The following is a 22779-nucleotide window of genomic DNA, read 5'->3' as shown; positions in this document are numbered from 1 at the left end:
TGTTGGTCAACCATGTCCTGAATGGGTTAGATGAATTCTGCATGGCATATCTGGATGATGAAGCAGTCTTCAGCCCAGCGTGGGAAGAACAAGTGAGGCACCTCTGTTTTGTGTTGCAGGCCCTTCAGCAGGCCCACTTGACCATACAGGCAACCATGTTTGAGATTGGTCAAGGTTCAGTGGCCTAACTTGGGCATGAACTTGGTGGGGGCAAGATTCATCCTCTACCCAGTTTACATACACAGACTTCCCGCCCCCCCCCCCCCCAGCTCTTTACACATGGGATTTTTGGTTACTTGTAAATGTGCTTAAAGACAAGCTGGTGGCAGCAGATAGACTTTTACAATTTTTTAATTATTTTTAGTATGCACATTTGCATTTACTGCATATACTACTAAACATGGCTAGTGCCCTAAAATGGCCGTAGCTTTGACCGAGACATGGCGCTATGTAGCATCAGGCCCCGTAATCATGCTATCCATCCTGGCAGACTACACCATCCTCAGAACTGGCTGACACAACACCACCAGAGGTGGCGTCTCTATAATCGCAAAAACGTCTCTGCAATTTTGGGAATGCAAAACTGAATCATTAACAGGATATGAACTCCTATCACTCAAACTAGCCACGGACACTAAAACCACTATCAATTTCCTGATAGTATATAGAGCCCCCAGCTCTACTAATACCCCAGACTCAGACCTACCATTTCTCATCGGCCCCATACTCAAACCCAAAACCAAGTTCATACTTTTAGGAGATACTCGCTCAAAAGGAGGAATCCTAGACTGGATCCTCACATTAAATACCACAGCCACCCTAGAAGATCCTGGATTGATCACCTGCTAATACGATTCAACATAGCTTCACCCACCAGCCCGGCCCCCATCACTATCACTACCATCCCTACACTAATGAGAAATATTTGCAAACTCGCCCATGAAAACTTAATGCCCATACTTAACAAATCTTTGATCCCACAAGCTCCCATTATTGCTGACCCAGACAGTATTTCATTACACTACCACATCTGTTTGAAATCCACAATAGACGAAGTAGCCCCTCTCAGAAGTAAGATACCCAAGCCCAAACAACTGGCTTAACGATGAACTCGTCAAACTACGAAGAAAAAAAAGAGCCCTAGAGCACCTATTCAGGAAAAGCCCTACATAGGAAACCAATAAAGAACTCGCTGCCATATCCAAAACCTACAAACTTGCACTTATCTCCGATAAAGCATACTACCTCAACCAACGTATTACTAATGCAGCCTCTAATAGTAAAGAACTATTCACAATCATCAGAGAACTTCAAACAGCCATCCCACCCCCCAGTCCCACCATCGCAACCAAAGCATGGTGTACCACTATTCAGGCATCCAAAATAAACATGCTTCAAAATAAAATTGACCTACAAAAAAATCTGCTAACGCACACAGTGGAGCTTTCCACCACCAACTCGCCAGACGCCGCTTCAAATTTACCACAATTCCACTTCTCACCAGTGACCAATTCACAATAGCCTTCCTCAAACCCTCTAATTGTAAAGGCAACAGCTTTCCCGCTAAATTAGTCAAGGACTGTGCCCCCGAACAAGCGCCCACCATCACCAACTTCATTAACGCCTCGTTCAGCACTAACCACATCCTGGCCAATATCAAAGAAGCCTGGGTTACACCCCTCAAGAAACCCACCTTAGACCCTAACATTCCCACCAATTACCGTCCTATCACCACAGTTCCCTTTCTCCTTAAAGTCATCGACAAAATTGCTTACACTCAAGTCCAAGCACACCTTGAAAATAACCACCTACTAGGAGATAGACAATCGTGTTTTTCCGCCCTAGGCACAGTACAGAGACAGCACTATTGGATTTAAAAAACCAAATGGATGCCATCAGAGACACAGGCAACCTATGCATCCTTCTACTCCTGGATCTTTTGGCAGCTTTCGACTTAGTGGACCACAGTAAACTATGCCACTTAGTGGACCACAGTAAACTATGCCAAACACTAGCCAACAACTTCCATTTCTCCAAAGAAGCAACACTTTGGATTAAATCATTCCTGTTGGACCGTACATCTAGATTAGCCATCGGCAATGAATCAGCTGACCCCATACCAGTACCCCTGGGTGTGCCACAAGGGCCATGCTTATCCCCCACACTCTATAACGCCTGCACCAAGTTACTGTTCGCAGCTCTCGATGCTATGGGGGTAATCTACACCAACTTCGCGGATGATACGCAGATACTCATCCCCATCACAGGCAATATTGAACAAGACACAGTTAGTATCAAAATCTATTTCCTTATCCAGAACTGGATGGCAACCAACAGTGTATGCCTTAATGGCGAAAATAACAAGATCTTCATAGTAGGCGCCCCAGCCCGCCTTAGCAAATTACCCCCAATTACACTTCTAGAACTATAGATGGCACCCCCATCCCCATTTCACATCAAGTCAAAACCCTAGGGGTCTACCTCGACTACAGTCTCACCATGGGCAAGCACGTCATTGCTCTTGCATCATCAACCTCATATACTGCCAAACTCATTGCACTAAGCCAACCCTTCCTTACACCTCAAAACTGCATCACTCTCGCAAGGGCCCTCATAATGGTGAAGATTGATCATTGTAACATCCTCTTACTAGGTACCTCAAAGAAAAACCTTAACAAAATGCAACTGGTACAGAACAAAGCTCTGAGATCCGCAGTAGGCATCAACAAGAGGGATCACATATCTCAGTACAGAAGAGCCTCCCATTGGCTTCCCATTCAGGCGGGAATACTACATAAAACACTTACAATCACTCACAAATGCAGCACCCATTTATCTCAACCAGTGCATTGCTTGCAAAATTACCACTAGAACACTCCGGTCCAATGCTAACACCCTTCTGCTCACCCCCCGGTTCAATAACACTAGATCAGGCAATTCTAGTTTCCCAATAGCAGCTTGTAGAATCTGGAACTCCCTACCCTCCAATATCTTCAACGAACCCTCCTTCCCACAGTTCAAAAAACTACATAACACTTGGCTCTTTAATAAATACTAATTTAATGAGTCTCCCTGGCACCAAGCAACCACCTGCCTAGTCTGTGACCAAGTAATCCTTTACTGTACTAATCTGACATCTCTCGCAAGTATCCTTGTAACATGTTCTCAGTTTCTAACTCTTCCTGCACCCTATGTTATTTTTGTAAAAGTATTCCTGTAACACGTAATAATGTAAATATCCTTGTAACATGTAAGAATGTAAATATCCTTGTAACCTACGCCGTGATACCCCAGGATTTTGGGTGTATAACCAAATACAAAAAATAAATAAATAAAATACCTCTAGATTTTCGCTTGCTTCTTTGGCCATATTGTTTTTGGTAATTTGCTAATTCCCTCTACCTTAGAGACCCCAGCAACTTTGCTGGATTTTTAGGACTTGATTCTCTTCACCTGGAGAGAGTGAGACCCGATTTCCCACTCTCTCATGTATTTTAATGTGATTTTGTGCACTGTTTATTTTGGTTGTGGAGTCTGACAAACGCCATAGGCATCATTTTTTACATTGTGTCACACTGCACCTTCAGTGCAGTGACACAGGGAAGTCTTTTAGATTTCCCCAAGGTTTACATACCTTCTCTGGGATAAACTACTGTTCCCAGACCAGTAAAGTGAAATTGACTTTACTTACATGTGTAACTTTATAGACCCAGCACACACTAACTTACAATAGGGTGCTGGCGGGGTTTCTTAGTACCCCCTTTGTCTAGCTTCTCATGTAACATTTTTTATGTTACCCTTTTCTCACTGAATGGCTGGTGGCAGTGATTTACTTTTACTTCCATTGTGTGTTTTTACCGCGTGCTTCGTTCGCAGCCACAGTAAAGCACCCATGGGTGCCATTTTTGACAAAATGGCCCTGGTCTTCTTTTTTCGCCATTTATTCGTGGAAAAGGTCCTTATTGAGATTTACTCTGCGCGCCAAACCAGGTTTGGTCCCTTTGTTCATTTTGCCTTTGGCGGGATTCACAAGTGAAGGCTGCCTCTGGCTCCAGGGTATGTGGCGGTGGGCAGGGAGCAAGGGAGGTGTCCGAAACTCCCTGTGCTTAGTCTCGTAGGAGACAGGAATACACTCTTAGGCGATTGGCTGGCTGTTGTCGGGCAAGGACAGCTACCCTGCTGGGTGCCTGACAGCTCGGCTGGAATGAATGGGAGAAACCTGCTTGGAAGGCAGAGTCGACCACTGGACGAAGGAATCTGAAGAAGACCTTGAAGAGTACGCCTGCTGCGACTCCTGGGCCGTTGGTTTTCCCGGAGAAGCCCTGCTGCATTGCTGAAACTCCAAATTTGTATAGGCAGAGAAGCCCCTGCAAGGACGAATTCTCCCTTTGAGTTGGTGGGACCAATCAACTCCAAAGTAAGCCACCTGGACATCCTCTCGGAGCTGGTTGAAATTCGACTGCAGTTGTTGCTGGAACCGAATAGCTAGGGAGAGGAACACCAGATTGTGTGCGTTGCTTTTAAGCTGGCCAAGAGCTCCAGGAAGATCCTCTGGACGCCCAGGTAGCAGGGCTGACCAACCCTGAGCCCCCTCAACAGAGTGCGAGACCCTAGATGCAAGGAAAGCCCATCTCGACAGCCAGGCACCGCAGTGTTGCTATTTGCGGTAGACACAAGGAGCTGAAACACTGAAGTGCCACTTATTTGAAGTTTGCTAGTTGCAAGCGATGACCGTCCCATTGCAGTGCAGGGGGGCCCAAACGTTCTCCCTCTTGTCCCCAGACGTTCTCCCTCTTGTCCCCATGACTGAGGCCCAGGAACAACAGGATCTGCAGAGCTGCACAAGAACAGACGTCACCTGCTGCACTTTTTCTTCAACCTGACGGTACTGTAAAGTCTGAGAGAACTTACCTCTTGTTGTGCTATCTTGCTTGTCCTCGCTGGAGACTTGTCTCTGTTGCTCTTGTAGAGTTGCTTGCAGCTTCTCTACCTCACAAGCCTAATCAGCTTGTGGCCCTACTTAGATTTCTTCTATTCTACAAAGACTTTTTAAACATTGTGAAAGAATTTCTACTTACCTGCATGAAGCGCTTCAGCTCACCTTGACTTTTGCTAACTTAACTTTGGCTGGCCTGGCTCCCTGAATGACTCTTCTCTCGCTTGCTTATGTGTTTTGCCTTCCTTACAGAAAAGGGTTAACTGACTTTGCATTGGTGGGTGTGGGGGTTATTGAAAGTACTTACCTGGTTAAGAATAATTGTGTGAATACTTTTTTTATTCTGAACCCTCTTTTCTTTGACACTCCTCAAGAATATTCTAAATGCAACTGTGATATATTAATGTCAACAACACCCTAATTATTGAAGTCACCCGAGGGTGTAAGTAGTGCCTGTATGCCATCCCAAATGGGTATTTGCTGATTTAGAAACCTAAGAGTGTGTATTTGGTGGAGTGTATTTGTGTGTTGCTTTACATTGCTCCCTTCTGAAGAAGGCTTATTCTAACTGACTGATCAATACATTAATAATGGTTTAATCAAGAAACCTTGTGTGTAAGAGTTTATTTGAATAATTGTCACTGTGAATCTATCTGCAACTCCCCTACAGCTCACATTGACCCCTCTTGAGATAAGCCTAGCTACTCGACCACACTACCAACATGTGTAGTACAGACTTATATCAAAGGTTGGGTTCCCATTGCCAGGAGGTCAGGGTTGCTGTAGTGCACCCAAAGGGTACTGCATACAATCTTGCCTAACAGTCTGCATCAGTGTCACTTGCATTTCTTCATTGGCAGAGGTTGCATCTTTGCACCCAACTAGAAGAATCCTGGAACTTGCAACTCCTGTGCACCTTTCACTGGAACAAAATGGTGGAAGATCGAGCCCTTAGCGACTCCCAGATGATCCATAAAGTCATATAGAGTTGGGGTGGGCAGAGGCCGGTGAAAGTAAACGCAGTGCATCTGTCCCCCCTGTCCTCCACGGGATAACATTGGGAATAGGTCCCTTCGTCTCCTGCATCCCATTCCACTCATCTTTTAGTCGTCGAACCTGTATAGAGTAGCCTGAAATGTATGAAAACATTTACTTAACCTTATGTTAAATTGTTGAAGAATTTCTTCAACTATCACCAACACAGGTAAATTACACTTAGGATTGTGGCTCCTTTGACATTAGGGCTTGGCTGCTTAAGTTGGGTTATTGACTTATTGTATCTAAATCTACTAACCTGCTTTGCTGAATAAGTTGTTTGATGCTTATTTGAATGTTTATATTTGATTCTTCGGGTTTTGTGCAATAATGCTACCTGTTGGATTCATTTTCTAGTTTGTTCAAAAGGCCTCTAATTAATTACTATGTGTTAAAACTGCTGTCTGAATTGAATTATTGTGTGGCACTCCTGAAAATAAGCATTGACTGCTCATCCACATACCTTGATTGGGTTTTGTCAGAGATCCCAGTTTTCTAAAACTATGGCGGCCTCCTTAAATGTGTCCACCAGGCCAGATTCTAGAAATCGATCTCGACACTGATCTCAAGAAGGCACTCGTCAGTTCTTTGACGCCTTTACAGGTGGGATTAAGTCTCTACCCCTGCTCGATGATCAGTGCCTTCTGAGTCTTCAGAAGTGTCCCTGAACCAACCAGTTGACTGTCCAGCTTTCTCCTGGGCTACCTCATTGCATCTATTGCCGGTCCTTGGAACTTGGAGGATCTTCAACTTGTGTAACAAATTCCTGCTCCTGTATTTCCAGCCTTCTTGCATGAACGGACGCTGTGCTGCACCTACTCCTGTGTTCGTCCTTCAAAGATCGCCTGTTGCCACCTGACCATGGTGACTCCCATTGTGTCCTGAGGTGGTCTGCCCTGCAGAAGTCTGCATTTTTCTTTGTTTTAGATAGATTTTCCTTCTTGAGTGAAATTCTCCACACTTTGAGTCCCCCAGTATTTGTGCTGGAGTATTGGACTTTTTTTACTGATTATGCTGAGTGAGTGGGAACCTTTTTCCACACTTACTCATTCTTTTACTCGACCTTTGGGAACCCTTTTTGCCTCTTTTTGGTACCTTTCCATGGAATTATGCTTTCCTCTGTTTTCTGGCATCTGCATTTTATTGTTGCAGCACACAGCACTTTCTGTGCAGTGTTGCTGAAAGCTCCTTGAGCTTTCCTTTTTATTTTACCTGTGTTAACACATGTTACCAGGGCAGGGGGGGACACCCTCTTGTCCCTCCTGTATTTTAGTTTGTGAGATCAGCACACCTCGCATTATGTGAAGTGCTGAGGGGAAACATTGTCTCCCTTTTCTCACTTTCCCAGTAACCTTTTGTTACTGTTGCAAGTTCATCTGGCAGGCTAGTGGCAGTGTACCTTTTTGCACAACTTTTTGTGGACTCCTGTCTCAGGCTCTCTTCGCAGCTGCAGTAAGAGACACCTGGGTCACCATTTGCCTAAAAGGGGGACTATACTTTTCTAAGCCCTCTACATGATGACGTGTCCGTTCTTGAGCCGCCTTCTCCCTGCCTTGGTGGGGAGGGACTACTAGGGTCTTTTGTCTTTGGTGGGTTTTCTTTGGAAAGCCAGCCAAGGCTCTCTCGAGTGTCCGAAAGGTAAGTGTCGCAATGGACCGCTGGTCGTTATGGCACTGGATGAAGTATGGACGGCGATGGTGCCATCAAATAGTTTGCATGAACTAAAGTGTTGGTCTAGTTTTCCTTCCAAAATAGCTCCTCTGTTCAACATCCTGTTCATTTATGCGAACTGAGCCTGCAGTCGACTGCGTTGCAACCTGCTTTCTTGCCTGTGGTTTTTGCGGGTAAGACACTTCAGTTCTCTCCTTGCCTACCTTTCTGCCCTGTCCCCTCTTGGGCTCTCCGCTTTCTTGCTTATTCCCTCCCTGTGCCGTATCCTCTCCTACCAGCGCTGTCTACCTGTTTGTTTCCACCTTCAAAACACTTGGATTCCTGTGTGTGTTTTCGGGAGTGCTTTCTTTACTTAACCTCACCTTCCACCAACATTTCCGGATTTATTACTCCAGGTGGACAAGTTGTTTTCACCAACAAGGGTTTTTCTGCCAACTAGCTTTTCCTTCATTTTTTGGGATGGTACCTCTCGTATCCACCACTACTTCCGTCCCAGTATCCTCTGGGGAGAAATAGTGGTGTTCGGTCGGGAATGTCCCTATCTCTACAAAGAGAAATTAAATGAGAAGACTTGTATAAAGAAGAGCAGCAGGAAATCGTTAAGAACATTGGATACAGAATCATCAGGTGAGAGTAAGGAAGTGGAGAAGGTGACCGAAACTCCCTTGGTCTTTGTCTTGCAGTGTGCCTGCCTGGGGACAGTGTGTGCTGGTAGACTGGCTGTCCCCATTGGACAGCTCCCCCTTCCTCCCCCCCAGGTTTGAATGAATGCATGTATGGTGATTGGTGGGCTGAAGCAGAAACTCAGTCGCCCACTGGAACTGAAGATCTGAATAAGGATGTCTGCAGCCACTTCCAGTTACTGCCAGAGCTGTCTGATTAACTGCTGCTGTCCCAACATCTTCTGAACGACGAGGACGCCTTTCTCCCTGGGACTGACGGGCCTAACCAGTCCCAAGACTAACTTCATTTTGCGTCCTCCCTGGAAGAGCTGCGACCTCTAGGGCCCACAATTCACCAATACCCAGGGTCCTCTGCCATTTTGCAGTGCAACATCAACCTAAGCGCAATTTCATCAAACTTTGCAGGCATCCACCTGGAACTTCAGAAACAGGATCCCACTTCTTAATAAGCCCCTCAGCCAAGATGAGGGCCAACAACCGGAGCAAAGTCTACCACATAACCGTCATTCAACCAAGCCTTAAAAAAGGCGCCATCGGGTCAGTGCTGTGGAGATCTTCTGCTGGGCATCCAGCTGCTTGAGAGCAACCATCAGATCCATTGCAAGTACTTTTCTTCAGTCTCCAAGACCAAGACCTGAACCGGGGTCTGCTGTCGCATCTCCTTGGGGACCGTCCTGCTGACGAGCTTCTACACTGAAAAGGTACTGTTCAGCCCCTTATACTTAGCAGGGGCCTGCTTTCTTTGTGTGTTTTGGAGGGTTGCAGTGAAGCTGTTACTTGCATCTCCTTCTAGGCCTACATTGAGCTACATTAGGGTAGACAACCCTTTGTGCTCTCTACTAAAGAAACTGAACTGCTACTCACCTGCAAACTCGAAGAAATCTTCAGAGAATCTGCCTTGTTTTCTACTTACCTGACTTTTCTTCCTCAGCCCTTGGTCACTGGTCCCCAGTGCCCCTTTTGCCTCTGAGACTCGCCTAGAATAGGGTTGGACTTCCTAAGATTGGTTATGCATGAGTTAACTAAAGTTGCACAAGTTGATCTAAAGTTTGATTACTTGTTTAAGAAGTTTCTGCCACTTTCGTGTTACTTTCAAAGTGTTCTAAAGCATGCTTTTCCTTTTTCCATTTGCATATATTCTGGTTCAATGCTACTGTGTTATAGTACTTGCCTTACTTTAACCCCTTAAGTGCCAAGGACAAGATATCTCTTCCTTGACATTACCTCCATAGTGCCAAGGATGAGATAGCTTGTCCTTTTTGGCACTCTGTTTTGAGCGATCCCTGCAAAGCAGTGATTGCTCAAAACTGCAATCCAACCCCCGGGCTATGTGAGGGGGAGGTCCCCCCCTCACTGCCAGGGGGCTGGATTACCTTCAGTTTCACTTTGGCCTGTGTAATGCACGCCGGTGTGAAAACAGAAAATAAATTCACTGCGGCAGCCATTTTCGGCTGCTGCGGTGAAGAGAGAAGGTGACTGCCCTTCTTCCTCTGCCTCAATCTCTGGCTGTATTTCAAGCCGGAGATCGAGGCAGGTGTTGTTGAAAAGGGGAGATTCTCCCCTTTCCAACGACACCCTTTGTGTAAGCATATATGAAGGGAGAATTGACCTCACAGGCTGCACACTACCATGCACTCATTGCCTATAAAAGAAAGGTTTTATAGCCAAGATAGTTATTTGAACGTCAGTATTATTGTTCATACAGATGAACAGTTGATATAGTCAATAGACATGTTTGGCTGTATTATTATTCATACAGTTTAACAGTTGTCAGTCAACATACATGTTAATTCATGATTTCTACAAACATAATTTATAGATGAGGTAAATACACATATATCACAAATATTTTATGGGTGTCAAAAGCACATACATTACGCCAAAAGCACATACATCACGCCGACATGTGTTTCGACCCAAAAAGAATGGTCGTCCTCAGGGCGTATGACAAAATATTTTTTCAGCAAGTTATGTTACAATTCTAAGGCAAAACCTAATTGTTTCTATCAGAATTCATCAGAGAATGGTATCTCTTATAATAAGAGCAAGGAGACAGCAAACGGAGCATGGGAGGATGTAAAGGATGCACAGAGAAGAAAAAACAGAAAACTTTGTTAGAAAAAATCATCTTTCTGGTGCATTATTTGTTCACACATTGCTAGATCTGGCACTATTAATTGACACAACCTAAGGTTATTAAACCTTAACTATACCAATAGCAATTGTTTGATTATTGTTCATATTCATTTTGTCACACAGGGTTTTTAGCAAAGACTTGTTCACATTATGCGTTGTTTAGGTAAATAATGAGCTATATTTGTGGTTTAAGACACTCATGTAACCTCAATATGAGCCCTTTGTGCCCATATAGCCAGTGATAAACACGCTTGTGAGTCATACGTGCCATAATAGTTAGTTTAAAAACCGTTCTAAAATGGATCATTTTAGCAAAATTATAGTAATTGGAAATTACCTCTAAATCTGATCGGTTTCAGTAAATTAATTCTGGAAAGTCTCAATTTATTCAGCCACTGTATGTTGAATATAATAGACAGAAAGCCTTATTTAGTATACAATAAGTACCATGAGTGCGTTCTTGTGGCAATATTTTGTGATGAATCATACAATTGTTATTGCGTACCTTTTTGTGGTATTAGCAATGGATGCAGCGGCAGGCGCTCAGAAAAGATGAATGATTCTTGGTATATTTCCCTCAAATAGTTATTCGGCCGTAATCTGCAAGTTGTAGAACGAGATGGATAAAATAAATATTCGTTCACTTACTAAATAGAAAATATATATGTCTTTCATGGAACAATTCTCCCCGTCATAATGACCGCCCCTGAATATAGCCCTACTTCCCTGATTCTTTCACACTCACCGGATTGTAGTTCAAAAAAACACTCGCACAATGGCGAACGCCTTTAGTCACTGCGGCTGCATCGGACGAAGCATCCATAGCTAGGTAACATAATGGAGGATCTGGTCATGTGACTTGACACGTGATCCTTGTTGCTAGGCATCCATTTAGTTTCCCGGAAGAGTCGAGTTCGGTATTACTCGGTCGGATCCTTTCACACTCATCGACTCGTATTTCAAAGAAAAAACGCATAGTGGCAAACACTGTTAGTCACTGTGGCTGTATTAGACAAAGCATCCGTAGCCAGATAACATAATCAGCGATTCGGTCATGTGACTTAACAAGTGATCCTGGTTGCTAGGCATCCATTTAGTTTCCCGGAAGAACCGAGTTAGGTAAAATGAAATACTCATATTTTTGTATTCTCTCCGTTACTGTACATGGCACTGACCATCTAACATTGTTTTATACCATGTGAGTATATTAGTCGCAGGACAAATTAATGCATAAATTATTCATGGATCATAATCTCGAGCAATACTAACTGGTCACTTGTGAATGACAGTATAACCGTGTAACTCATAATTAGTTCACATATTATTAAAAGTTCATTTTAACTTAAGTTTGGATTAAGTGTCTAAGGTTGTATATATCTCATTATCTCTACCATATTAAACGGCAGTATTTCATGTGATTCATTCTAACCTGATGTATTTCAACATACATCAGGTCATATTAAATGTTTATAGAAAGACATTTAATTCATGCTCCTGGTTTAGGCCAAGAGAAAGGCAACGTAGTTTGTAGATGGTTTTGGCTTCTTCCTGACGTAGTCTCAATTCTCTGTCACCACCTCGCGATGTGGTCGGATATGTTTAAGTCCAATGAATTTAATGTCTTTAGCGTTGTCTAGCTGGTGATATTGTTGCCAATGGGATGATAGCGGTAATCTGATATCTTGGCTGCTAAGATTGTGCAGGTGCTCCCGAATCCGGAAGCGTACCTCACTGATTGTGCTGCCAATATACATTTTCTTAAACACACACTGTATGACATAAATAACACATTTTGATCGACAGTTAATGAAGTCATGAATTGTAACTTGAAGGCCCCCATGGCAAATAAAGGTTTTGATTGGTGCTAAGGCATATTGGCATAGATTACATGTGCCACACTTGTAAAAGCCAGAAGGCTTGATGCTCGCTGTGAGCCAATTATCCTGTCCAATTGGTTCAGGCTTGAGGAAAGAGGGACTCAAAAGTTTCTTCAAAGTTGCAGCTTTAGTGTATATAATACTTGGTCGTTCCGCAATATATGGAGACAGATCTGAGTCTAGTAATAACAAATGCCAATGTTTTTGCAATATATAGTACAGTAATTTACTGTTTTGTGAGTATTTAGTGATGAAACTAACTTTCTCTGGGTAAGTATTCCGATCCTCTTTTGCCTTGTCTTCCAATAATTTGGTTCTATTGACGGATTTCAAAGATTCCATAGTTTGCTTGACCAGTTTTATTAGGGTACCCTCATTCCAGAAATCCAGAAACCCATTACCAATCGACTTACATTCTGTTTGGTATGAACTATCTTGTCTACATTTCCTTTAAGATCTGAGGAATTTCCCTCTTGGTATATTTTGTATGACACTTCGTCTGTGGCTACTATTAGCATGAAGAATAGAATTAACTGCTGTAGCTTTCCTATGTGTACTAGTCTGAATACATTATATTAATTTGTAAATCCAAAAACACAAATTCAACTGCATCCATATGTGCTGTGAATTGTATGTCAAAAGTATTATTATTAAGATAAAGGGTAAAGGCATCGAAATCCTCCCTAGTACCTTCCCAAATGGCAAGAACATCGTCAATGTACCTTCTCCAGGTAACTATGTGATGTTTAAATGGATTGTTGTTGATGATATATTTGTGTTCAAAATATGCCATAAACAGGTTAGCAAGGGACGGTGCATACTTTGCCCCCATGGCTATACCTTTAATTTGCAAATAGTAATCCCCATTAAAGGTAAATTGATTGTGCGTTAAAGTAAAGTCCAAAAGGTTTTTAAGCATTTGCACATGGGTGTAATGAGAAGCTGAAGAAATCCTAAAGCTGAAGTCCAAAGTTTCCAAGGCCAAGTTGTGAGGAATGGATGTGTATAGAGCTGTAACATCAAGTGTAGCCAGAAAGTATGTTGGTTTCCATATTAGCTTAGATAGAATCTGTAAAGTGTGTGTGGTGTCTTTTAAGTACGTCGGTATAGCCGGTACTAAAACCTTAATGCTGTTGTCAATATAATCAGCTAGTGCTTCTGTGGCCCCTCCTTGTCCACTCATGATTGGTCTTACAGTTGATAATTCAAGATACAGTTTATGAACCTTTGGCAGGAAATAGATTGTTGGCATGAATGGTTTGGATTTCATGAGAAAAGCCTTTTCATCATCAGTCAAAAGGCCCTGGTTAAACCAATGTTGTAACATTGTCTGAAGTTCATGCACTGTTTGAGTTGTTGGATTACTTGCAAGTTTTTTTTATAACATTCAGAGGTAGATAAATGTTCCATTGCCATTTTAATGTAATCAGTTTTGTTTAGGATGACAATATTGCCCCCTTTATCTGCTTCTTTAATTATAATGGTGCTGTCCTCACATATCTCCTGTAATGCACACATTTCATCTTTGGTCAGGTTGTTATTTTTGCTGCTGTAGCCTGATAGAGAACCATCAATGTATTTGTGGATGTCTTTTGTTACTGACTTGTAGAATGTTTCAATCACATTATCACCACTCATTGGGGACGTGAATTTGGGCCTATTTCTGTGTTCTTTAATGTCCAAATTACGTTGGTGAATCCCTAGTTCCCTTTGTACACACTTATGGTTATAGGTTCTTCTCCTGATAAGCTTGAAAGTAAGTGAATATTTTCAATTTCTTGTATGCTCTTAGAGCTAATCAATGGTAAAGTGGGTAATGGTTTAAACAGGATGGGTTTGTTGTGAAAAAATTTCTTTAGTTTAAGTTTTCTAGTAAATTTATAAAGATCAATTTGAACTTCCGTCATGTCTGGCATGACACTGGGTGCAAACGAGAGGCCATAGTTAAGCACAGATAATTGAAGTGATGAGAGGTTTTTGGCAGATAAGTTGACTAGGTTTTGAGAATTGGTTTTGGTCTGGCGTTCTTGAGACTTGATCTCGTAAATCTTTTGTTTATATTTCTCCCTTCCTCTTCTCCTTGCTCCTCTTCCTCTTCCTCCTCTGAGGTTGTTGGTGTAGTCACATTTTTCAGTCCTAAAGGGACGTTCTTTTGGAAACGTACTTGTTTGGTGAGCGGGTTATAGGCGGTAACGTTGCCCTTTTTGTACCTCTTAATTTCGGCTAAAAAGCCCCTTCTGTGATGTCGTAAAGGGTCAGCTGACGTTGTGGGTTCTTGTACTCCAAGATTTTCAGCTATTTCAGATAATCTTTCTCAGCCCTATAAAATGTTATAAATTTCCTAAATTTGATTTCATCCTGATATTCTCCTAATATCTGGTACATTTTGACAAAGTTTTTATCCTTGGTACTGGTTGGATTTTGCATTTCCATGATTTCAGTTTTAATTTGATCTATTTCAATGGTGACCCGAGCATGCTCTCGCTCAGCGTGTATAACTAGTATCTTTAACATATTTTCAGAGCTTGTTGTAATATTTGCTTCCCAGTCTGCTGCTAAGTCCTGATCATCTTTATGAGTGAGGTCTGGAAATATTAGAATCCTCAAACCCCTGGGAATAATATTTTGTTGGATGTAGTTTTTGAGTGAGACTTGCTCCCAATATTTATTTTGCACAGCCTTTCAAGTTTAATACATTTTTGTGCCAGGGTTTCAGTGGCGATTAGACAATTCTTAAAAGGGTTTGTATCAGTACCTCTGGGTGCAAAGAGGGCAGTGCTATCTTCTGCTCTATTTTTTAAATAGTCTGCCATTCCAGAAGAAATGCAGAAAGCAATAGTGATAACTTAACTGTAAACTAGTGGATATTTGCGCAGCAACCCTTGGGGCCAAAATAACCAAAACTGAATAGATTTGTGGAAAAAAAAGCACCTTAAGGTGGGTTTGCGCACATCTAGGATATATAAATTTAGTTATAAAAAGTGGCTGCAGTTGTGTGGCCAGTTAGGCGATTTTCCACTACCGCCAAGGTAATAACCCCTTAACCTTCTGGACTGGGCTGGCCGCCTTGACCTTCTAACTGGTCCCTTTCTTGTGGTCCAACTCTTTTTGAATCTTTGCAAGACTCTTGTGCAATTCAACAGTGTGACCTTGGATACATTTCGTTCTGATCCTCTTAAAGTGGATCCGGCCTACTGAACTCTAACTTCACGGTTTTATTTGCCTTCCTCTCTTGTTTTGATATTATGAAAGTGTTGGGATCTGTTTCATATTATACTCTGCTTTTCTCTCCCTTTTTAACAAATTATTATAGTGCCATGCGCGTTAAGCGCTCACCGTTGTCTGAAAATAAGTGGGGCTTTACTTAAGACGTGTCTAATATTCTTCTAAGGGAGTGTATATCTTTTAGTGACCGTGTTTTTGAATTGCTTACTATTAGTGCCTGGGTGTTTTTCTAGATGTGGTTTTAAATAAATAATTATCTCTCTTTTACACCAAGCTCTGGTCAGTGTTTACTTGTTCTACTGTTTTCTTTTGACCTATTGTGAATACTCTGTATACTGCCTAACTCTTCTTGAGGGAAGTCTGACTGCTCAGCCACAGCTACCAAGTGAATCTGTGTGGTACAGACTGCTACCAAGTGGGTTTACTGCCAAACACCTGCAGTCTTAAATCTTTTGCAGTGGTCCCAGAGGGAACTGCACAGGTTTCTGTCTAACAATTGGCACACTATTGGAGTGGGTGGCCAAGCCAAAAGGCTTGGAGTTACCAGTGGGTTACCCTTTTCCTTTTGTGCCCCGGTAGGTGCACCCACACGTGAGGTACCATTTTCGTTGGAACACCTGTGGAAACGCGGGAAGGTATGACATCTGTTGTTGGCGACCTGTTTCGCTGAGTGGACAGAGGGAAATGTCTTGGCTGGAAATAAAGACAATTCTCAGACATTTTGCTCTGGCCACCCACCGAAACAGACCAGCAACAGCACATGGCCTACTTTCCTGCATCCCCACACGTGTCCCGATATAAACGGTACCGCACATGTGTGGGTGCAACTACCTGGGGAGCAAAAGGAAAAGGGTAACCCACTGGTAACCCCAAGCCTTTCGGCACAGCACATTTTGTTTGTGTGGGCAACCTACAGATTTGGGCCTAGGGTGTCGAAGCCAGCAAGGAAAACGGGGAACCCCATGTTTTTCCGAAAAGAGGACATCCGGGGGAATACGCAGAGGTCTGCCTCTGGCAGTGGGGGGGAAATACCCCTGGCACTTAAAGGGTTAAAGTTACAAGCTTTAGTATATATATAACAAATACTTAATTTTATATAACTGCTAATGTTTAAGGGTTTCCTTGATTTAAGTCTATGCTCCAAGTACTGTGTGGCTCACTACAACCCTCATCCCTCCTAGACTAAACCTGGATGCTCAGCCATTGCTTCCAAACCTTTGGGTAGTTCAGGCTAAACCTAAGGGGTGTCAACCTGTCCATCCATGGTGGGATTTCTGAAGTCTTATCACAGATAGGACTTTGTAAAAATCACCCAACGGTTTGGGTGCTCTACTGGAAGCTTTCTGGACCAGATTCCTAATCACAGCGTCTGAAATTGACCTCTGCACCGTGACCCCTGGGCCTTCCTAGATGGGACCAAGCCCAGATGATTGTGTCCCAAATGGATTCTGGAACACCAGCAAAGATCTCTGGAGAAAGATGAGTCATGGGGTAAATGAGCCTACCTGATTCTATCCCCCTTCTGCCCCCCAGGACCTTTTCCTCCATAGGGTTACTTGGATATAACCTCTTGTCCCTAAATCACTCTTTCTTGACTGGTCGGTGGGGGCCTGGTCAAGAATCCCTTCCTAGGACTATACTAAAGGCTGGAATTAAGTACATTTACTTATCTTCACTCTTTTAATCATTACTACTGGCATTGCCAATATCTTCATAAATCTACCTGTGAAGTGTATGACATTTGGGCAGAAGGCTTCAAACCATCTTAGGGTTGGACTTTAAAAGAGCAAGGGAGCTGTTAGAATAGTGTTTTCCTATTTCTAATGCATCTGAGTACTTGCCTGTGTTTCAGTGGTCATTGAATCAAATACCATTCTATTTCGTCCCAAGGGTGAAAGTCTATATCTGTTTTATCATATTCATGTGACAATATCTGACTAGAAGTTTTTGTTAATTAGTGTGTATTTTAAGTGTATATTAAAGGCCCAATAAACTGTGGTATATTTCTATTCTTAGCTATCTAACTGGAATTATTAGTGTTACTCTGTATAGATCTATGTGATCACTGCGCCACCCGCAACTGCAAAGCCGAAAATGCTGACGGCAGTTATGGTGCGGCACAATAATCATATGGATCACTGTGCCCTCTTACAACCCCAACACAAACACTTACCTTTACGGCTGCACACTTCTGTGTGTGACGCCCGCACTCTGCGATCCCTGCGATGTCGGCTCCTCCCATTAACGTGGGTTGGAGGTGATGCTGCAGGATGCTTTTCATTATTTATTTATTTATTTATTTGTATCGTGTCCCCCGCTTTCCAAAATGGTAAGCGGGGGACACCCCCGCAACACCTGGCCCCCATTACTGCAGCCAGGAAGAGCGGCGGACACCCCCGCCACCCCTGCTCTGCTTGGGCGCAGTAAATGTCACCCTCATTTTGTGCACCTCCAGTGACTGCGGGGGCGCACAAATGAGGCCAACATTTTTGTACGATACCCTCTGTATGAACTCCTTTTAGCCTTAGGCCACCCTCACACCCTTCCTGAGACTAGGATTTCCGCTATGTTCCCTACTTTGTTTGAGTTTGGCAAAACTCGGTCTCTCGCCGGTTCCTCATAATATGGCAGCCTCCCAATTCCTCCCCCCCAGGGCTGATTTTGGCAACCATTTCAACAATTTACCAGGGGTGCAATTTTCCCAATCAAACATGTTATTCTAACGGATTCCTTCCTCCCATTCCTTATCTTTAGATATATATCTTCCAGCATAACCTGCCTTAATAATATTATTCAGCCTCCAAGGGGCCCCATGTGGCTACACATTTGCACTGTCCAACTCCTCTGTGCATCCTTTTAATTTCCAGTGCCATCGGGGCAGTATAGATGGAGGTATTGGCATCCCCTGTCCTCGGTTACTTTTTCCCCATACTCTGTATGCCACTCGCAACTTCTCTTACTGCTTCATGCCAAGGAGGGCTTTAAACCTGGTAGGGAATGTTTAAGGCAGATGTCTGCCACCGACCCTTACCTGGTGTCTATACTGCCTGTTTGAGGTGCACAATGCAGAATACTGTGATTCGTGCCAGTCACTTCATGGAAAGGTCTTCCCACAACGTGTTGCAAAATTGAAAACCACCTTCTACAAAGGTGGGACACGCACACTGCTGGCCTGCTTCGAGCCCCTTCCAAGAAGGCACCATCTTATTATTGGTCTGGAGTTGGAACTCTTTACGATGGATGAAAGACATTGGAAAGATTCCAGCTAACAAGAAGGTGACCTAAAATAAAAAAAGAAAGTGGAACAAGAGGGCTTGCTCTCCACTGAACATTCAGGACACCATTTTTACTCTTGGTAATAAAATGTGGAACCCGGGTGACGACTTTGGCATTAGCTGGTACCCATTTCCTTTCAGAAAATCCAGATTTTCACTACAGGGCTGTAATCCTTGTATTTCGGTTAGGGTGAGGATTTGCTAGAGGAATTGTTTGACTAGCTGACTGCCCACACTGCTCAAGCGTCTGACCTTTGTGATGCCAATGGTCTGGACACATCCTCAGAACTGACCTTCCCTGTCTTCCCTTTTCATGGCAAACCTCATGCTTCCTTCCAGTGAAGGATTGCTAATGTCATGGATACCCTTGGTCCATCAGTTTAACTAAAGCCAATGGTACAGTGTGCTCCTAGTCTGCCTGTCATTACACTGTGGTAGGAAAAGCAGGAAGTTGGATGCTTTTGGCCTGAAATTGTTTGCTTCTGGTGGCCTGGTCTTGAGGCTGCTCAACACTGCCTATGTCTAGGCTGAATAAACCCACTGTTTGTGGAATGTAGTCTCAGCGGCAGCATTCCGACAGCCATCAGGCTCCTCCACTCAAGAAGAATACAGGAGTTGCGCTTAAGGCAGCGGAGAACAGCGACGGTGCCGCCCGCAGGACAGGGCCTGACCCCGTAGCATGCCTGAACCAGCAGTAAACTCAGGCCCCCACTTATGCACCCCAGTGGGGGGCCGGCTGGCGACGTTCATCAGCACGTGGAAGATGATCACCACCGACAGATGGGTGCTGGATGCTCTTGGACAGGGGCACACCTTGGAGTTCCAACGCAGGTGTTCTTGTATTCCACAAGTGCCGCGACAAGAACAACATGGCTGTCAGCTTCTGCAAGAGGTGCATGCCATGTTACAGAAGGGGGCGATGGAACCTGTCCTCCAGCACCTCTGGGGATCCAGAGTTTGTTCCACATACTTTCTGGTTCGAAAGAAAACTGGGATCTGCATCTGCTCAAGTACTTAAAGTCCCAGAAGTTCCGGTTGGTCACGTTACAACACGTGCTCGGCCAGCTGAAGGAATGCGATTTTCTGAAGTCGTTGAATCTGCAGGACGCTTACTTCCACATCCCCATTCACAAGAAACGCCACAAATTCCTACGATTCGTCATTCAGGGTCGGCACCAACGGTTCAAGGCTCTGCCCTTTGGCCTAAAATCGGCTCTGACGTTCTTTACAAAGTGCTTGTCCCCAATGGCGGTGTATCTTCGTCTAAAGGACATACACGTATAACCTTACCTGGATGATTGGCTCGTGCTATCCCGCTCGCACGTGCTGGCGAGCAAGCACACATCAAGGACCGTACATCTGCTGACGAAGTTGGGGTTCTCCATAAACTATCCAAAGTCCTGGTTGATGCCATCTCAGAACACGCTGTTTCTCGGTGCCCGGCTCAACACAGTGACGTTTTTGGTGTCCCCCTCGGAGGAGAGTGTGGTGGCCATACATGGGAAAGTACATCGTTTGTCATTGACTCACACGGCGATGGTGCGGGCCATCAAGTCACTGCTGGATATGATGTCCTCCATCAGCCTCGTTTGCCTGTGCAAACTTCAGATGAGGCCTCTGCAGGAGTTCCTGGATGCAAGGTGGTTGCAGATATCTGGGACTGTTTGCGGACAAGATCTCCCTCAATGAGGAGTTCCATCAGGTGATACAGTGTTGGAGTGTATGGCTGCATCTCGTCCGAGGCACTCTGTTTCAAGCCCTGCCTTGCCAAGAGACAGTCACCATGGACGCCTCTCTAGAAGGCTGGTGAGCCCACGTGGGACAGTTGCACGCCAGACGCCTCTGCAAAAGGGCCTCCACATAAACGTCCTGGAACTTCGGGCCGTATTCTGGGCCCTCAAGTCTTTTCTGCCATTGTTGAAGGACAAGTTTGTGAGGATCTTCAGACACTCCCACCATGTTCGACATGCAGAAGCAAGGATCGACCTGCTCACTGGCACTCTCCAAGGAGGCCCAGGACCTGTGGTGCTGGGCCATTCGTCAGGTCATGTTCCTCATCCCTTTTCATCTGGCGGGCATGAAGTACACCACGTTCTTGCCATGAGTGGGAACTTTGCCAGGACCAGGTGGACCTTCTGTTCGACATATCGAACTCTTTGCGACGGATGCAAACTCCAAGTGCCAGAAGTTCGCCAGGAGGTTCCCTCAGCTGAGAATCATGGGGGACGCATTATCGTTCCTGTGGGAGGGGCGGTTACTGGGCTACTGTACGCTTTTCCTCCATTTGCACTCCTGCTACGTGTGATCAACACACTCAAACAATGCTACTGCAAGATATTAGTCGCCCCAGCGAGGCTGTGACAAATCTGGTACCCAAACCTACTGCATCTGTCAGTGGCCCCATCCATCAGGCTGCCACTGTGTCCAGTCCTTGGCACCAGAGAGAGATGGGGGGGTTATCTGCACCACGACCCAGAGTTGCTGAACCTGAGGTCATGGCTCCTGCAGCCCTAGAGTTTGGAGGTTATGCTTTACCTGCGGAATGTAAGGATATTCCTGGCCAGAGCCTCGTCCATGTTGAAGTGCTCTGGCGATGAATGGAAGCGCTTCTCTATATAGTGCCGGACTCAGAAGATTACACCTGTGCGTGCCACAGACCCGCAACTTCTACCATACTTGCTCTCCTTGGCCAAAGGGGGATTGGCTCACGCCTCTATCAAGGTGCATCTCGCCGCCATATCCAGGTACACCACGGCTCCGGGTAGACATTTGCTGTGGTCACACTCACGTCAAGGAGTTGCTCAAGGGGCTCTTCTGGACTTTTCCGCCGGTGAAGGCTCCTGCCCCGGCTTGGGAGCTCAATGTAGTGCTAACTAAACTCATGGTAGCTCCATTTGAACCTATGCATCAAGTCCCACTCAAGTTTCTCTCGTGGAAGTGGCCTTCCTCGTGGCTATCGCCTCGGCCAGGTGGGTCGGGAAGATCCAGGCCCTGTCTTGCAAGCTGCCTAACTTGACTTTCCACGCTTCAAGGATGGTACTGCATACACACCCCACCTTTATGCCTTTATGCCAAAGGTACTGTCAGAATTCCACCCCAACAAACCTTTGTCACCGGTCTTCTTCCCAAATCCGTTGTCGCAAGTTGAAAGGGCCTTGCATTCGCTGGATGTTGCTCATGCCTTGAAGTTCTACGTGGCACGTCCGAAAGAATTTTCAGATGACTTCTCAGTTGTTAATCAACTTTGGACCTGTAGATCATGGAAAAATGTTATCGAAGGCTTCCATCTCCAGGTGGCTCTCCAGCTACATCATGCACGGTCATTGACTGGCTAGCAGCCCGCTGCCAGGCCGGCCAACAGCCCACTCCACCAGAGCCATCTCAGCAACAACAGCGTTTCTCTCTGGTGTGCCCCTGCTCGACATCTGCAGGGCTGCTACGTAGAGGACCATGCACTCCTTCACGAGGTTCTACTGTGTCGACAGGGATTCCAGGGAGGAGACCAGAATTGGCCAAGCGGTGCTACGCAACCCGTTTATTTGAGATGTCTGTTCCAGAGGTGAGTGTTTATTACTTCTGCTGAGCCTTGCCACCTCCTGTGGTTGTGTATATGTGCTGCTGTGTATTAGTTATTCATGAGCATGTGAATCCATGCCAGAGCCCATGCTGGAGAAGGTTTAAGTTACTTACCTGTGACTATTGTTCTCCAGCATGGGTCTGGGATGGATTCACATGCAAACCCTCCCTCCTTTCCCTCTGTGGCTCTTCTTGGTTCATACTGCCACTTTATGTGCTTCCCAAATCTAAAGATGACCACCAGGGGTGTGGAGCTTAAGTAGAGGACTGTTATTGGATGGGGGCAGTATGACCCAGATGACAGTGATTGGATTGAAACTGTTTTCTTTTTACTGAGGACAGGTTATATTCATGAGCATGTGAAT

At 44.6% G+C, this 22779-nt stretch overlaps 1 protein-coding gene across 4 annotated transcripts in view; it reads left to right on the top strand.

Annotated features, from left to right (window-relative positions):
* The window catches only part of ENPP2 (ectonucleotide pyrophosphatase/phosphodiesterase 2), a 1757842-nt gene that overhangs the window by 1413947 nt on the left and 321116 nt on the right, over positions 1-22779 (top strand). The window lies entirely within an intron of this gene.

This window comes from Ambystoma mexicanum, chromosome 5q (genome assembly GCF_040938575.1).
Source record: "Ambystoma mexicanum isolate Mex_15411 chromosome 5q, UKY_AmexF1_1, whole genome shotgun sequence".
Classification (NCBI taxonomy): Eukaryota; Metazoa; Chordata; class Amphibia; order Caudata; family Ambystomatidae; genus Ambystoma; species Ambystoma mexicanum.
This window is presented reverse-complemented; position numbering and strand designations above follow the sequence as displayed.